Genomic DNA, 17849 nt, shown 5'->3' with positions numbered 1-17849 from the left:
ATTTATCTCATTAACAAATATATAATTAATGTACATTGTGGAAAAACTGGTAAAACTAATTACAAGAATGATCTTAGACAATTTTTGAGTGGCATAAGTTATTCTATTTTTTAATAACAGCTGTATATTGAGATGTGGTGGAAATGACATTTGTTCATTGCAGGTCGGAAAAAATGTAAAATATTAACAGTTTCTCTTGTAATCCATGTTTGTCCTCTAACAGACCTTAAAACTAGAGAAATTATTTAAACTTATGGGAATGTGTTACCTAATTTTTGATCAAGTTTTTTTTGTTTTTTTTGTTCAACTTCACAAGGCTAAAAGTGCACCTAGTTGAACAAACGCCCATATATATATATATATATATATATATATATATATATATATATATAAAACAAATTAAAAATGTTCTTCTAATGAATGTGTCCAGGCTGAAGATCCACATAAAGAACACAAGCAGAGAAAAGATGATGATGATGATGATGATGATGATGATAATCAGGAATGTCTCTGTTCTCAGTCATGTTTACATCAATGACTCCCTCTGTCCCATCCACATTAGCTTTACTTGAAAAGAATCTTTTTATACTTGAATCTTTATTTCTTAAAAAACATCTCTTCATATTCACATTAATCAGTTTATTTTGTCCCCTAATCCAGGTCAATCTACCATTGAGGAGTCTATATTCAAATAAATACAGGTAAACATCAACTATTTCTATTTTAGCTATATTTCTACACGTTTTTATTGCTATATTTTCTATTGATAGTTAAACGTATATATCTTAAAAAGTCTTGATCTTTTATTACAGCCCAGTCACTCATTGTTTAGAAAGTGCAGAAGAGGGGATTTCATCTGGGGTGCAGGTAAATAAGGACATTTGTATGTAATTTTGGTTCACATTTTGTTACATACATTGTCTCTGAATGTGTAGATAAACTGAACGTAAGATCTGATGGAGCGGAATGCAATGTTGTTGAGTTTAAAAATAAGTAGATCAACATTAAAGCTTAACACATATCTTTTGGTAAATACTTTAAATATAAATGCAAAATTTTTGGACAAATGGGACCTTAATGGCAGGATCCAGGAGATCATTCAATAAAAACCACAAAGGTCTATGCTTTATGTGCTGTATGTGATGCTGTTGCATGACCTTTGCTGCAGAATTTTAAACAACAATTTGAAACAACTCCTCCAAACAATTTCCTTGTTTGGAGGAGATGCCAGACCTAAGAGATCACAACACAACTGTGCAAATAGGTGAGATTGGCAAAAATAATGAACAGAGCATTTTAGGAATAAAAGGGGCATCTCTAATTGTGGACTTGCCCAATTTTAACCTGATCAATAGTGTGGTCCCTGATTACATGCATTGTGTGTTGCGTGGGGTTTGCCCACAGAATAGGCACTTTATGGTTTGATTCCAAAAGCTACAGTCAACCATGGTATACTGGTTTGAACACTACAAGTGTAGATGGAAATCTTTTACTAATCAAGCCTCCAAGTTTTTTTTTTCCTGAATCCCATGGTCTATTGTTAAACATAGGTTTTGGAAAGCTAACGAATGGCAGAAATGGCTTTAATATTACAATTTGCCAGTCCTGAAGAGGAAACTTCCAAACAAGTATCTTTGCCACTGGGCTTTACTTGTACATTTTGCTATTTTCAGACATTTGTCAAGAAGATATTGACCATGCTCATGAGGCTCTTGAGCTTTATGTTAAATCAGTTCAGTCTTTGTATGGTGAAGATCAGATGACCTACAATGTGCATTCAGTTCTTCATTTGACTAAGAGTGTTGAGAATGTGGGTCCTCTCTGCACCCAGTCTGATTTTATGTTTGAGAATTATAATGACTACTTGCTCAAGCAAATAAAAATCAGTAATGCAGTACCTCAGCAGATTTGCAAAAGGGTAGCATGGTCTCGTGCATTGCCACGCATAGCTAAGACCTGCTCATCTCCTGATGTCTCACCTGAAATAAAATCATTCTACAAAGAAATGACCTCCAGTAAACATCACATAAGGATCTGTGCTAGATATGACAGGGTGACTGCACTTGCAGTGCCAAAGATTAGGCCTGTGTCTGAAAATGATTTGAACACATTGCATGCATTGTTAGATGTACCCGTGACCTCTACTGGCAGCTACTAGAACAGAAAGGTTGTCAATGTAGAAGTCATTCACAGCCAAACATATACAAAGGCCAAGAAAAGGAACAACTCTGTTTTGATATTGAAAGATGGCAGTATTTTTAAGGTTTTATACTTTCTCTGTGTCAGTGATGACCAACATCACCTACATGCAGTCAGAAAAATGTGGAAATTGTACAGTGCAGAATCTGGTTTGAGGATCTACTGTCAAAATATCATTAACCTTTTATGAAGACTTTATAAAGTTTATTTTCCTACAGGATTTGATAGAGCAGTTGGCAGCAATGACATTATGAGACCATGTGTTTACATTCATTGTGAACAGTCTGGTCCTGTTTGTGATCAAATCAGAACATATTGTTGTAAATGATAAAGGTTAAATCAAAAATATTTCTAGAACAGTGACCTAAAATGTTATAAATGAAGGGGTTAAAAATGGTCTTGAATATATGTGACAGAAAGTCATGTTTGTAAATGTCACATGGACTCTGTTGGTGATGATATGTGTAAGAATCACTTTGAGATCTTGTAAAGTTTTATGTTTGTAGGTTTAAAATAGAACTATTGTATATACTAAATGTAGAACTGTGATAAAGTTGTGATAAAGAAATTGTCCCAAAGGAAGATGAAATCTGGTGATGTCATATTTAAAATGTATGTATATTTAAAATTATTGGTATGTGAAATATGCAACTAAACCTTTAAGACACACTAATAAATAATTTAGTAATTAAAATGTGTGCGTGTGTGTGTAGTTTAAATGTTGTATTGTATCTAAATGTGAAAATCAGTATACAGTATGACTATTATTGACTATAGGCATAAAGACCACACGTAGGTGAAGAGAAGAGCAAAGTCATGAGTGAAGTACAGATTTCATATTCAATTATCTTTCCCTGTGTTTTTACATCATGAACATCTATAAGGCTTTAGTCATATGTAGGACTTATAGAACATATATGATCAAAAATACATTCATATTATGCATTTTGTATGTGTTTATTGCAGCATAACTGATCCTCACAATACTCTGTTGGAACATTTAAGATTTATAGATGTTTTTAACTAAACTTTTTAACTAACACTTGTTCACAAATTCGTTTACACAATCGTTCACAGTGGTTTAGAAACAGCTGACCAATCTGATTTCACTGATATTTTGGGGCCTGATGGGAGCAACATCACCTGCATTGATTCGAAGAGGAGCATCTCCCATTTTCCCATTTCCAGCTGTGTGTTTCTGACCATCCTGACAGAAAGAGAGACAGAGAGAGAGAGAGAGAGAGAAAACAGACAGATATTGAGAACATTTTACTATGATAATAAAACATGAGGAATTTGCATTACAGTTGCTGAAATCCAACACTAACCGCCTGTCTGTCTGTCTCTCTGTCTGTCTGTCTGTCTGTCTCTGAAGAGCAAAATAAGTGAACTTTTTGCCTTGTGATTATCAGCCACTGGTTAGTATGTATGTAAACTGTCCAGTCAGCGCATGAGTTGCTTTATGTTCTAGCCAATCATCTATAATAAGGGGCGGGACTTGAACTGAGTATGTAGCGCCCATTATGTGACGTCATCACACGACCTGCCCTGTAGCCTGGTGGTCACGTGGTCGTTTACTGTCACGGTGTGAGCGAAACAAAAGGCGGAAGCCGGAGTACAGCTCGCTCGGGTTTTAATGGCATGTGTGAGAAAGAGGTACACACACGCACACACGCGCACACACACACACACGGCAGTCCTTAGGTTGAGGAAGACAGTCCGAGTAGCGCATTGGGAGAAGCGTAGTTGACCCGAGATGCACAGGGAGGGAAGCGCAGCTGCGGATTCTGGAGTCGGATGAAACTGATGACAACGGAAGTCCTGTATGAAAGCCGGAACGACAGAACATGCAGTACGGGAAGTCCAACACAAACAATAACGAACCGAGATAGGGAGTGAAAGAGGAGCTTATATAGAAGCGGGGTTGAGTGATGATAAACCCCAGGTGAGCGTGATTAAACCTGGGGCTTCAGAGAGAGTGGAGGCATGAGTGATGATGAGCTCCAGGTGTGCCTCGTTAAACCTGGAGCTCTATGGAGAGTGGAGCCATAGAGAGCCACCAAAGGGGGCGTGGCAGGTGGATCCCTGACATTACCCCCCCCCCTGACGCCCCAACCCCACAGACGCTTGGAGGGCCAGGGCACTCGGAGGAGGATCCCGGTGTCCGTCCAGGGTCGAACGGGACCTGGTCAGAACCGCCGCAGAACCGGAGACGGCCAGAAAGGACCTGAGGCGGGGCGACAGCAGAGGCGCAACCCGAATGCATGGGATGGACCCGTGCTCCCAGGGGAAGTCCGAAACGGCGCGCAGCTCATCGCGGAGGCCAGAATCAGAGCAAAACCCCTGGTGAAGATCGGAGCCAGGACGAAGGCCGAAGAAACGGTACCAGCGGCGACCGGGGACGGAGAGCTGCCTGTAGCGGAGACCAGGGACAAAGGGACGTCTTCGGTGGAGCCAGGAGGCAGAGAGACAGCCCCAGCGTCGGATAGGGACCAAGCTGCGCCCTCAGCGGCGATCAGGGCCGGATAGACGCCCAATGGGGAGGTCTGGATCGGAGCCACATCCGTAGCGGAGATCGGAGTACGAGTGACGCACCCGGTGGAGCCCGGAATCAAAAAAACGAACCCGGTGGTGTCCAGAGGCCGAGTGACGTCCACGGTGGAGTTCAGAGGTGGGACGTTGCCATCGGAGGAGCCCGGAGGCGAGACGCCGCCATCGGAGGAGCCCGGAGGCGAGACGCCGCCATCGGAGGAGCCCGGAGGCGAGAGGTCGCCATCGAAGGAGCCCGGAGGCGAGACGTCGCCATCGAAGGAGCCCGGAGGCGAAACATCGCCATCGAAGGAGCTCGGAGGCGAGATGTCGCCATCGAAGGAGCCCGGAGGCGAGACGTCATCGAAGGAGGAGCCCTTAGGCGAGACGTCGCCATCAGAGGAGCCCTGAGGCGAGACGTCGTCGAAGGAGGAGCCCTGAGGCGAGACGTCGTCGAAGGAGGAGCCCTGGGGCGAGACGTTGCCATCGGAGGAGCCCTGGGGCGAGATGTCGTCGAAGGGGAAGCCCGGAAGCGAGACGTCGTCAAAGGAGGAGCTCTGGGGCGAGACGTGGCCTTCCAGGAAGCTCGGGAGTGAGACGTCGTCAAAGGAGGAGCTCAGAGGCGAGACGTCGCCTTCCAGGAAGCTCGGGAGTGAGACGTCGTCAAAAGAGGAGCTCAGAGGCGAGACGCCGCCATCGGAGGAGCCCGGAGGCGAGACGCCGCCATCGGAGGAGCCCGGAGGCGGACGTGCTGAAGCAGAGAGGGGCTCTCTGAGACTCTGTGTAGCGGAGAGGAGCTCTCTGAGACTCTGTGGAGCGGAGAGGAGCTCTCGGAGACACTGTGGAGCAGAGAGGAGCTCTCGGAGACACTGTGGAGCAGAGAGGAGCTCTCGGAGACACTGTGGAGCGGAGAGGAGCTCGGAGGCGTTGTGGAGCGGAGAGGAGCTCTCGGATAGGGACCAAGCTGCGCCCTCAGCGGCGATCAGGGCCGGATAGACGCCCAATGGGGAGGTCTGGATCGGAGCCACATCCGTAGCGGAGATCGGAGTACGAGTGACGCACCCGCTGGAGCCCGGAATCAAAAAAACGACCCCGGTGGTGTCCAGAGGCCGAGTGACGTCAGTTCAGAGGTGGGACGTTGCCATCGGAGGAGCCCGGAGGCGGGACGCCGGCATCGGAGGAGCCCAGAGGCGAGACGCCGCCATCGGAGGAGCCCGGAGGCGAGAGGTCGCCATCGAAGGAGCCCGACGGCGAGACGTCGCAATCGAAGGAGCCCGGAGGCGAGACGTCGCAATCGAAGGAGCCCGGAGGCGAAACATCCCCATCGAAGGAGCTCGGAGGCGAGATGTCGTCATCGAAGGAGGAGCCCTTAGGCGAGACGTCATCAAGGGAGGAGCCCTGAGGCGAGACGTCGTCGAAGGAGGAGCCCTGAGGCGAGACGTCGTCGAAGGAGGAGCCCTGAGGCGAGACGTCGTCGAAGGAGGAGCCCTGGGGCGAGACGTCGTCAAAGGAGGAGCCCTGGGGCGAGACCTCGCCTTTCAGGAAGCCCGGGAGCGAGACGTCGTCAAAGGAGGAGCTCTGGGGCGAGACGTTGCCTTCCAGGAAGCTCAGGAGCGAGACGTCGTCAAAGGAGGAGCTCAGAGGCGAGACATCGCCTTCCAGGAAGCTCGGGAGTGAGACGTCGTCAAAAGAGGAGCTCAGAGGCGTGACGTCGCCCTCGGAGTCGCACGGAGGCAAGACATCGCCATCAAAGGAGCTCGGAGGCGGGACGTGCTGAAGCAGAGAGGGGCTCTCTGAGACTCTGTGGAGCGGAGAGGAGCTCTCGGAGACACTGTGGAGCAGAGAGGAGCTCTCGGAGACACTGTGGAGCGGAGAGGAGCTCTCGGAGACACTGTGGAGCAGAGAGGAGCTCTCAGAGACACTGTGGAGCGGAGAGGAGCTCTCGGAGACGTTGTGGAGCGGAGAGGAGCTCTCGGAGACGTTGTGGAGCGGAGAGGAGCTCTCGGAGACACTGTGGAGCGGAGAGGAGCTCTCGGAGACGCTGTGGACCGGAGAGGAGCTCTCGGAGACGCTGTGGGCCGGAGAGGAGCTCTCGAGCGAGCCGTCGCCTGGGAGACCGTGAGGCGAGCCGTCGCCTTCGGGGAGACCGTGAGGCGAGCCGTCGCCTTCGGGGAGACCGTGAGGCGAGCCGTCGCCTTTGGGGACACTGTGAGGCGAGCCGTCGCCTTCGGGGAGACCGTGAGGTGGCCCGTCGCCTTCGGGGAGACCGTGAGGTGGCCCGTCGCCTTCGGGGAGACCGTGAGGTGGCCTGTCGCCTTCGGGGAGACCGTGAGGCCGCGGTACGACGTCCTTTTCACGGCCTTGAGTCTGAGTCGAGTGCACTGGGAAGCTCCGGGGCGGAACTGAGTTTGCCTGGAGACCTTGGGGCGGAGAGGAGCTCTCGGAGGCATGCTGGAGCTGAGAGGAGCTCTCGGAGGCATGTTGGAGCTGAGAGAAGCTCTCGGAGGCATGCTGGAGCTGAGAGGAGCTCTCGGAGGCATGCTGGAGCGGAGAGAAGCTCTTGGAGGCATGCTGGAGCGGAGAGAAGCTCTCGGAGGCATGCTGGAGCGGAGAGGAGCTCTCGGGTACACGCTGGAGCGGAGAGGAGCTCTCGGAGGCATGCTGGAGCTGAGAGGAGCTCTCGGAGGCATGCTGGAGCTGAGAGGAGCTCTCGGAGGCATGCTGGAGCTGAGAGGAGCTCTCGGAGGCGTGCTGGAGCGGAGAGGAGCTCTCAGAGGCATGCTGGAGCTGAGAGGTGCTCTCAGGGACACACTGGAGCGGAGCTGGGCTCTCCTGGAGGTCCAGCAGCGGAGAGGAGCTCGCCTGAAGGTCCTGGAGCGGAGAGGAGCTCGCCTGGAGATCCTGGAGTGGAGCCGAGCTCTCTTCAGAATCCTGGAGCGGAAAGGAGCTGTCCCGGAAACTCTGGAGCGGAAAGGGGCTGACCTGGAAACCCTGGAGTGGAACAGAGCTGTCCTGGAAACCCTGAAGCGAAGCTGTTTTCTCCTGGAGGTCCTGGAGCGGAGCCGCGCTCTCGTGGAGGTCCTGGAGCGGAGAGAAGCTCTTGGAGCAGGCTGAGGATCTCCTGGAGACCTTGGGGCGGAGAGGAGCTCGCCTGAAGGTCCTGGAGCGGAGCTGAGCTCTCCTGGAGGTCCTGGGGCAGAGCTGCACTTTCCTGGACGACCTGGAACGGAGCTGAGCTCTCCTGGAGGTCCTGGGGCAGAGCTGTGCTCTCTTGAAGCTCTTGGAGCAGGCTGAGGATCTCCTGGAGACCTTGGGGCGGAGTGGAGCCGCCCTGAAGGGCCTGGAGCAGGGCGGAGATCTCATGGAGGTCCTGGAATGGAGCCGAGCCATTTTGAAGGGCCTGGTGTAGGGCCTGGAGCAGGATGGAAAACCCCCGGAGGTCCTGGGATGGAGTGGCGTTCTCTGGGAAACACTGGAGCGGAATCGTGCGTTTGGTAGCGGGAGAGAGAAGGTGGAGATCTGCGGTGACCATCCCTAGTTCCCGAGTGAGAAGTCGGATAAACCGGGCGCACGAGCCGAATTCGCCACCAGAGGCGCTCCACAACTCACTGGCCAGAGAAAGGGATTCTCCAGACAGCAGAGAAATGTGGAGTGCGATCTTGTCTGCTTCCTTGGGGTAAGTGGACGAATAAAAGTCCATATATCCACCGACGCTCCGTAGAAATCCGTCCCACTCAGCTCTGTCGCCGGAGAAGCGAGCCGGGAAATCCATGACGTCATCACGGGGGCGTGACGCTGCCGAGCATGATCCGCGTGAAACGGCAGCTGGTTTCCGGGTTTTCCCCAAGGTGGAGCTCGGCCGTCGTTTCATCGCGGCACAGCGAATCCTCCATCCGAGGTTGGGATCGAAACAAAAGGCGGAAGCCGGAGTACAGCTCGCTCGGGTTTTAATGGCATGTGTGAGAGAGAGGTACACACGCACACACACACACACACACACACACACGCGCACACATACACACACGGCAGTCTTTAGGTTGAGGAAGACAGTCCGAGTAGCGCATTGGGAGAAGCGTAGTTGACCCGAGATGCACAGGGAGGGGAAGCGCAGCCGGTACGGGATTCTGAAGTCCAGATAAAACGGATGACAACGGAAGTCCTGTATGAAAGCCGGAACGACAGAACATGCAGTACGGGAAGTCCAACACAAACAATAACGAACCGGGATAGGGAGTGAAAGAGGAGCTTATATAGAAGCGGGGTTGAGTGATGATAAACCCCAGGTGAGCGTGATTAAACCTTGGGCTTCAGAGAGAGTGGAGGCATGAGTGATGATGAGCTCCAGGTGTGCCTCGTTAAACCTGGAGCTCTATGGAGAGTGGAGGCATAGAGAGCCACAAAAGGGGGCGTGGCAGGTGGAGCCCTGACATTTACGGTGCTCAATAAGGTCCTGTAATTATTTTGATTTTGTTTTTGCCTCTGCACACAAATTTATTTATGTGTACTTTTTTATGTATTAATTCATTTAAACTGTAAACAATGCAAAAAATGACAAAAAATATTTTTTTTTCTGTAAAGTTCAAATAACACTGTATTTTCTTATTTTTCGAATTTGAACTGTTTTTCTTTAGTTTATTCATTTTTTTGCTTTTGTTGTGAAGTGAAGTTTGTGTCATTGCTGCTACACTGTGCATCTGAATGATAATGGCTCAAATCTTACAATAAAATGTAGGTTTTCATTACATTTTCTACTTTCATTTATCTGATTCTCTCCCCAGTGTCCAACTGCTCCATGACTTTGTGTATCAGTCCCCTCACAACTATAGGAAAGATTTACACTAATCTCCTTTCTTTCTTAATTCAATCTCTCAGTTAGTTTCTACTCACTCAGGGTGAAACCTGGGACTGTTTTGTGTGCACTGACTGGGACAAGTGCGTTGATCCCGTGATCATCTCCAAGACCATCACTACACACTCCAACCAGAAGCAGTGGATGACCGCAATAGTGTGTACACACGGAGTAGAGTAAACCCACGGAGGTCTACTGGATCAGACAAGGTTCCTGGCAGAGTGCTCAGGGAATGTGTAGAGCAGATAGCGGATGTCTTCACCGACATCTTCAACATCTTCCTGAGCCGCAACTTTGTTCCTATGTGCTTTAAGATGATGACCATCATCCCTGTGCTAAAGTCTACAGTCTCCTTCCTCAATGACTACCGTATCATCGCACTCACACCCATCGTGATGAAGTGCTTCAAGAGGCTCGTCATGAGGAACATCAAGACCCAGCTTCCACCCTCAGTGGACTCCATGCAGTTTGTGTCCTCTAAAACCTTTAATGCAACATATTTATTCACGACGTGTATAAATGTACTGCGCTACCACATGAACGAGTGTTTGTACAGCACACACACACACACACACACACACACACACACACACACACACACACACACACACACTTTTCAGGATAAACCAAATAATCACACACTTTTAATTACTTAAAAAAATATATCCATCGGTTTGAATGTTGTATTATATATAAGTTCTCAGAGATATAAAGCACATCTGTATAGATAGATAGATTGATAGATTGATTGATTGATTGATTGATTGATTGATTGATTGATAGGTAGATAGGTAGATAGATAGATAGATAGATAATTATATTAAGTATAACAGACTCTTGTACAGTTTAGGTGTAATTTTAATCAGTTAAATAAAAAACTGAACATTGGCGATTTTTGTAGTAGTAAAATGCTTCCGCCTGGTGGTAATATGAGGCATTGCAACTTGTCGCAAACGGTACTTTCTGTATTTTTTTATGTTTCCACACGGATGGTTTTAACTTGTCGGATCTGCGCTTCATGGAAGATTTTAGTGCTGATTTGAGACTTGGCACATTAGTAAAAACAAATATTTGATGTGAATTTTTCTGTGAATTTCTCTGAAAAGAACGTCTTGAATAAATTTGTGTTGCGTTTAATGTTTTATTTTCACTCTTTTTATATTTATGTTTAATAAAAATGGACGGGTTCTCAGTGAATCATAAATAATTAAGCAAATAACAAAATGAATTAAATCGTTGTGACTTTTATATATTCTTTATTCTTTATAAAATTGTATAATAGCTATCTTATTTTTTATATATGTAGAATATTGTTAGATACAAAATACATTATTAGTTTTATTATTATCATCATTATTATTATTATTGTTATTATTATTATTATTATATAGATGATTATATTGATAATAATAAACTCTTGTACAACTGGTGTAATTTTAATGAAATTTGAGGTAAAATTAAAAAAATCTGAACATCGGCGATTTTTGTAGTAGTAAAATGCTACCATCTAGTGGTGATATGAGACATTGCAACTTGTCGTCGAGCGGTACTTTTGGTATTTTTGCTCTGTTTCCACACGAATGGTTTTTACTTGTCGGACCTGTGCTTCTTGCCAGATTTTAATCAGTAAAAATAAATGTTTAATATTTATTTCTCGTTGTATTTATTTTTTAATATCCGACTAAATGAAGGATGTCGTGAATACATTTTTAAATAAAGTTTACATTTTTGTCCTTTTTTATATTTATATTTAATAACAATGGACGAGTTCTGAGTGAATCATGAATAATTAAGTAAATAAAAAAAGGAATAATAAAAATTGTTGTTACTTTTATATATTCTTTATTATATTATATATTTAAACATTTTATAATAGCTATCCTATTTTTTATATATGTACAGTATTATTGGATACAAGATACATTGCTAGATTTATTATTATTTTAATTATTATTATACATAATAATAATAATATGATTATATTTATTATAATGGACTCTTGTACAGTTTAAGTGTAATTTTAATGAAATTTGAGGTAAAATTAAAAAAATCTGGACTGCGGCGATTTTTGTAGTAGTAAAATGCTACCATCTAGTGGTGATATGAGACATTGCAACTGGTCGTCGAGCGGTACTTTTGGTATGTTTGCTCTGTTTCCACACGTACGGTTTTTACTTGTCGGACCTATTCTTAATGGCAGATTTTATTAGTAAAAACAAATGTTTAATGTTTATTTTTTTGGTGGATTTATTTTTTAAATATCCGACTAATGAAAGGACGTAGTGAATACATTTTTAAATAAAGTTTTAATTTCGCCTTTTTTTATATTTAATAAAAATGGACGGGTTCTCAGTGAATCATGAATAATTAAGCAAATAATAAAATGAATGAAATCGTTGTTACTTTTATATATTCTTTATTCTATTATATATTTTTAAATTTTATAATAGCTATCCTATTTTTTATAAATGTAGAATATTATTAGATACAAGATACACCATTATTATTATCATAATAATCATTATTATTATTAAAAAGATGATTATATTGATAATAACAGACTCTTGTACAAGTTAAGTGTAATTTTAATGAAATTTGAGGTAAAAAAAAAAAATCTGAACATCGGCGATTTTTGTAGTAGTAAAATGCTACCATCTAGTGGTAATATGAGACATTGCAACTTGTCGAGCGGTACTTTTGGAATGTTTGCTCTGTTTCCACACGTACGGTTTTTACTTGTTGGACCTGTGTTTCATGCCAGATTTTAATCAGTAAAAATAAATGTTTAATGTTTATTTTATAGTGGATTTTTTTTTTAATATTCGACTAAAGAAAGGACGTAGTGAATACATTTTTAAATAAAGTTTTAATTTCGCCCTTTTTATATTTAATAAAAATGGACGGGTTCTCAGTGAATCATGAATAATTATGCAAATAATAAAATGAATAAAATCGTTGTTACTTTTATATATTCTTTATTCTATTATATATTTTACAATTTTATAATAGCTATACTATTTTTTATATATGCAGTATATTGTTAGATACAAAATACATTATTAAAACTTTATTTCGGCTTCTCCCATTAGGGGGCGCCACAGCGGATCATCCGCATGTTTGATTTGGCACATGTTTTCACGCTGGATGTCCTTCCTAACACAACCCTCCTCATTTATCCGGGTTTGGGACCGGCACTAAGGCTTGTGCAACCCTAATGGCCTAAAGACCACCAGGGAACCTACAAGATACATTACTAGATTTATTATTATTATCATCATTATTATTATTGTTGTTGTTATTATTATAAGAAATATGATTATATTGATAATAACAGACTTGTACAATTTAAGTGTAATTTTAATGTCTTTTAATTCATTATTTTTTTAATGAATTTTTACAAAACGTTTTACTTTCACTCATTAATTTTTTTCCCATAAATATCTGTACTTTCTACTTCTTACATTTTCAAAAACAGACTCGTTACTTTAATTTTAATCCATCTGGAGAAAAAGTGTTGAACACATGAAGAAGGCAGGTGAAAAAAGGCATGGAAGTCGAGACACCAGCTGAAATCAATCAGTAATTAGAAAGCAGTGCTGCCCCGTGTCAGTGAAAATCAATATCAGCTGCTTCAGTCCCAACTAATGGCCTGTATAAAGATCTCATCACCAAGGTGTCACACAAGAAACATCTCATGATGGGTAAAAGTGAAGAGCTCTCTCAAGACCTTCACAACCTTATTGTTGCAAAACATACTAATGGCATTGTTTACAGAAGGATTTCTAAACTTCTGAATGTTTCAGCGAGAACTGTTAGGATCATAATCCAGAAGTAGAAGGAACATCATCTCACCATAAAGCAGCCATGACCAGGTGCTCCTCACAAAATTTTAGACAGAGGAGCAAAAAGAATATCAGAAGAGTTGTCCAAGAGCCAAGGACCACTTGTGGAGAGCTTCAGCAAGACCTGGAATTAGCAGGTATAACTGTTTAGAAGAAAAGCGCCTGCTGCAAAGAAGGGAGACCTAACCCAGCTGAAGAACTGGTGCCCAGTGTCACTACTGTACTGTACTGTACTGTATAGGTATGTTGTTCTCTATTTCCAATATGAAGTATGTAAAAGTAGGAACTCTTAATCTAAATGCTGCTAGAGCTGGTCAGAAAAGAATGGTGTTGTTTGAGTTTATAAGCTGAAACGGATTGATGTCATGTTTATTCAGGAATCACACAGGGATCATAAAACTGAAGTGGATTGGATGTGCTCTACTAGTGGAGGAGTAGCAATAATCTTTTTAAAAAACTTTCTACCAACCGCTTACAAAATGGAAAAAACACCAAGAAAGAGAGATGGTATTAAATAATACCAGATGAACTAAGGGAAATCGCTTTCACAAAGTCATCAGCTTGGGTTTTCATTTAGTTTTTTTTCCTTTTAAGTACTGCTAATGGCATGCATCTTTTTTTCTGTTCAAGGCTCCTCCCCCTCTGATCAGCACCAATGATGATAAACATTCATTAAGGTGGAGCTACTCTTAATTATTTAATCTCATAAATATTTGTGGTTTGTGACATTTCCTAATTTCGTTTGCCAATATTTGATTCCCAAAACCTTAAAATATTATATATAAAATATGATTTTAAAGTATTGTGCATTTGTATAATTCTTCTCTTTTTTAGGTTTTGATACGGTTCTTATGACCTTCGTTACATTAGCAACAAGTACACGCTTGTAAAGAGGAATGCCTGTCAAGAGGACCACATCTATGTGATGAGACTGTTTGTTGCCTAGTAATGTCAGAAATCTATCTAAACCCACCCACTTCTCCAGAAGAACCAATTAAACTTGACCTTTTTTTAACAAGCCTACATACAGATTCTTTTAGAGTTGTATTTCTGTACAACTCATTTATGTATTACAATTTATTAATTTCCAGTTTTAAGTGCAATTGCATCCTTCAGACAGAAATATTAGGGGATTCAATTCATGAGAGGGGGGGGCACAGCTTCATATAAAAAAACATGACAGAGTGGAAAGACTTTATTGGGAAGTAATATATTGGTGATTACTGGGAAGTAGTAGGGGTAAATGTTAAAGTAAATTCAGTGAGTTTAACTCTTTTTTGTGTGTGTGTGTGTGTGTGTGGGGGGTGTTTATACAGAAGACTTGTATGGTTTTTGTGCTTTTTTCTTGGGCATCTCTGTTACAAGTTGTTTTGTAGTTTTATTACAGAGTCAGATTCTCATGTTGATTGTGATTCCGTGTTCAGCAATGGCAACACATGTACTGTTTTATGTTACAGTAAGTTGAAGTATTTTGAGAAGCAGTAAAGTAAGCTTTGTTTTGTGCATGGTAACTATTCTGTGTAAGAAGACAGGTTTTCATTTGAATAAATAATTTTGACTCTGAATGCATGGTCTTGATTTTAGTTTATATAACCTTGTTTTAAGTTTAAATGCTTTACTCATTTTAAGACAGATTACCTTATGACGAATCCTAAATTAAGAAGAATTGTCTTGTTTAATAGCTCTGGTTTTAAGATCTTTTCACACAAATGAAGAAAACAAACTCTTAAAGAATTAACAACTTAGTTTTAAGTAAATTACACTAAATATACTGCTTTAAATAAGTATTTTACTCCTTGTTTTAAAACACTTTGCTATTTTCTAAAGGCTTGGTATGTTTTCTTATTTGAAGAAATCTTATCAAGTGTAATGATCTTACTGCATTACTTACATTGCAGCACTGACGCTGAAAAGATATCATGCAGCCCGGACCTGCATAAAGATCTATTGGGAAAAGCCTTAGACATCGAGCAATTTTAAGGTACCACATATTTTAAACAATTCAAGCCTTTACCAAATTAAACTAACTTTAAAGATGTCTTAATTACCTTGTCCCTCCATAGTGCTGATCTGCTCCACCTGCTCCTCCATAGTGCTGATCTGCTCCACCTGCTTCTCCATAGTGCTGATCTGCTCCACCTGCTCCTCTGCAGTGCTCATCCGCTTCACCTGCCCTTCTGAATTACTCATGGGCTCCACCAGCATGTTCTTGTCTCTTCCACCTGTGTGGTCCTCACCTCCTCTGGGTTGCTTGTGTAACCTCCTTGTCAGGTTAATGTAACTAATACCTAATTTAAGTATTAAGAAATGAAAACTGGGCTAGTATCAGAAGCTCTAGATACGACTATGGAGCCTGAAATAGTAAACAGTCATCAGAGAACAGACAGCACAAAACAGGTGAATAAAAAAAAAAAAAAAGTATTATACAAAATAAATTGGCAGTTATTTACATTCCTGCCTACCTAAGAAGGCTTCCTGAGTGCACAGCGCACAACAAACTCAAAATAAAAACTCAAATAAAGAAAAGAGTCCATAGAAGTTGTTGATATGTGTGTGTTTCATAGAGTATGTTCTTTTCACTACCCGGGTAGGTTTACCTATGTTCTTATCTGTATCACAAATGAAGGCACAGGATGATGCTGGTCCAAAGATGCCACGGCTGGCCACACCGGGCTCTTGATCCGTTCACTTCTGCGGGTTGGCTCGCCACTGACCGCTAGGGTCAGATTCAGATGGTCTGGTCCCTTTCTAAAAAAACTATCTATACATACAGTACAGAATGCATTAATTACAATTGCCTCATTTCTGTTCAAATCTAATCAACTTTTCTCCATTCAAATATCAAATCAAATATAACCAATTGTAAAGATTATAAATACTCTAATCATTGTGCAAATGAATAGGCACACATCACACCACATAACATAAGTCAGTTCCAATGAACAACAATCATGTATTTCCACCTTACAGTACAAAATAAATCATAGGATTTCAGAAACCTATTTATGAAACCAGATATTAACCTTTTTTACTTTTTAAACCTGTTTTTGCATCTCAACATTTTAACCATCACATTTTACTATATTCATTTTTTTTAACAGCTAAGAAACTTCTCCTCCTCATATACATATTCATACACAAACATGTATATTCACAATTAAATGAACTAAAACACCCTTATTTTAAATACATGTATATTAACTTTTAAGTCAACATGTAAAAAAACAGTATAAAGGCACCTTTAGCAGTGTAAACAATATTAAAGATCTGCTACAGTGGTGTCTAGCTTAGCTAAGCTAGCATGACAAACCAAATAGGACTTATAGAATGTTAACAATTTGCATGCAGCTAGCGCGATTAGCGATCTTTTATAAGCATCTTAAACAACATAAAACAGGTGAATTACCTGGGGTGTATGGGCCACCTGCAGGCAGAGTAGAGTGTTGCACTTCAGTATCCATAGGTGGGTTACACTTGTGTTCTCCAATGGATCACAGGGTGTGAGATGCAGCGTCATCAGCTGGTCATCATTGCCACTGGAATCCTGGTTCCCTCCTCTGCAAGTTGAACAAGTGTTTTGCTTGCTTAAAACAGGTGCAGTTTAAACTCATGGTTAATCCTTATGTTTTAAATGTTAATCTGTTTAAATCATACAGTCAAATTCTGTGGGTTCCTGGATGCCAAATTGCAAATGTGGTAAGATGGAACTTGACATGCATGTGTTGTGATCTTCCCAACATTCCCAAAAGCTTGCTCTCTTTTGGGGACTAAATAAGAAAATAGTTTAAGAGATCCTAAGTTTCCACTGTCAAGGAGGTTAGGAGTTTAAGGCGATGAATTAAAGTTTTAGTGGGGAGCCGTGCTTTTAAGATTTAAATGTTGATGCAAATCTTTGCCATACTTAACACACGTTGTGAACTGTGACATTAAGAATGCAGTGCTGCATCTTACCTTCACAAAGGTATTCATAAAGTGAATCCATCTTCTGAAGGTAGTTCTGGGCATAGGTGTAGAGTGGGGAGAGAGGGGTCTAATATTTCAAACTTGAATTCATTCTTTTTGGTCTCCTTGCCAAGAAGCAGAACAGGCTTGTATCCAATGGCATGGAGTTTCTTAAGCTGCAATCACAACATTGTGTATTTGCTGTTTATGTAACAGAAAAACAACAGCAAAAAACCTAAACATATTAGTTATTGAGAATGTATTACATTATTGCTGAAGCATCCAGGTGAATGCGATTCAGGATTTTTAACTTCATGGTGTATACAAATATGTGCAAACAGGAAAGGCTCCCCCAGCCGCATCACCAAAAAAGCCCAGCAGCATCTTTACTTCCTGAGAGCACTGATGAAAACTCCTCTCCCTCCCCCCATCCTGACCACGTACAGAGGGACCATTGAGAGCAGTTCCAGCAACTGCATCACAGTTCC

Source organism: Silurus meridionalis, chromosome 23 (assembly GCF_014805685.1).
Source record: "Silurus meridionalis isolate SWU-2019-XX chromosome 23, ASM1480568v1, whole genome shotgun sequence".
NCBI lineage: Eukaryota > Metazoa > Chordata > Actinopteri > Siluriformes > Siluridae > Silurus > Silurus meridionalis.
This window is presented reverse-complemented; position numbering follows the sequence as displayed.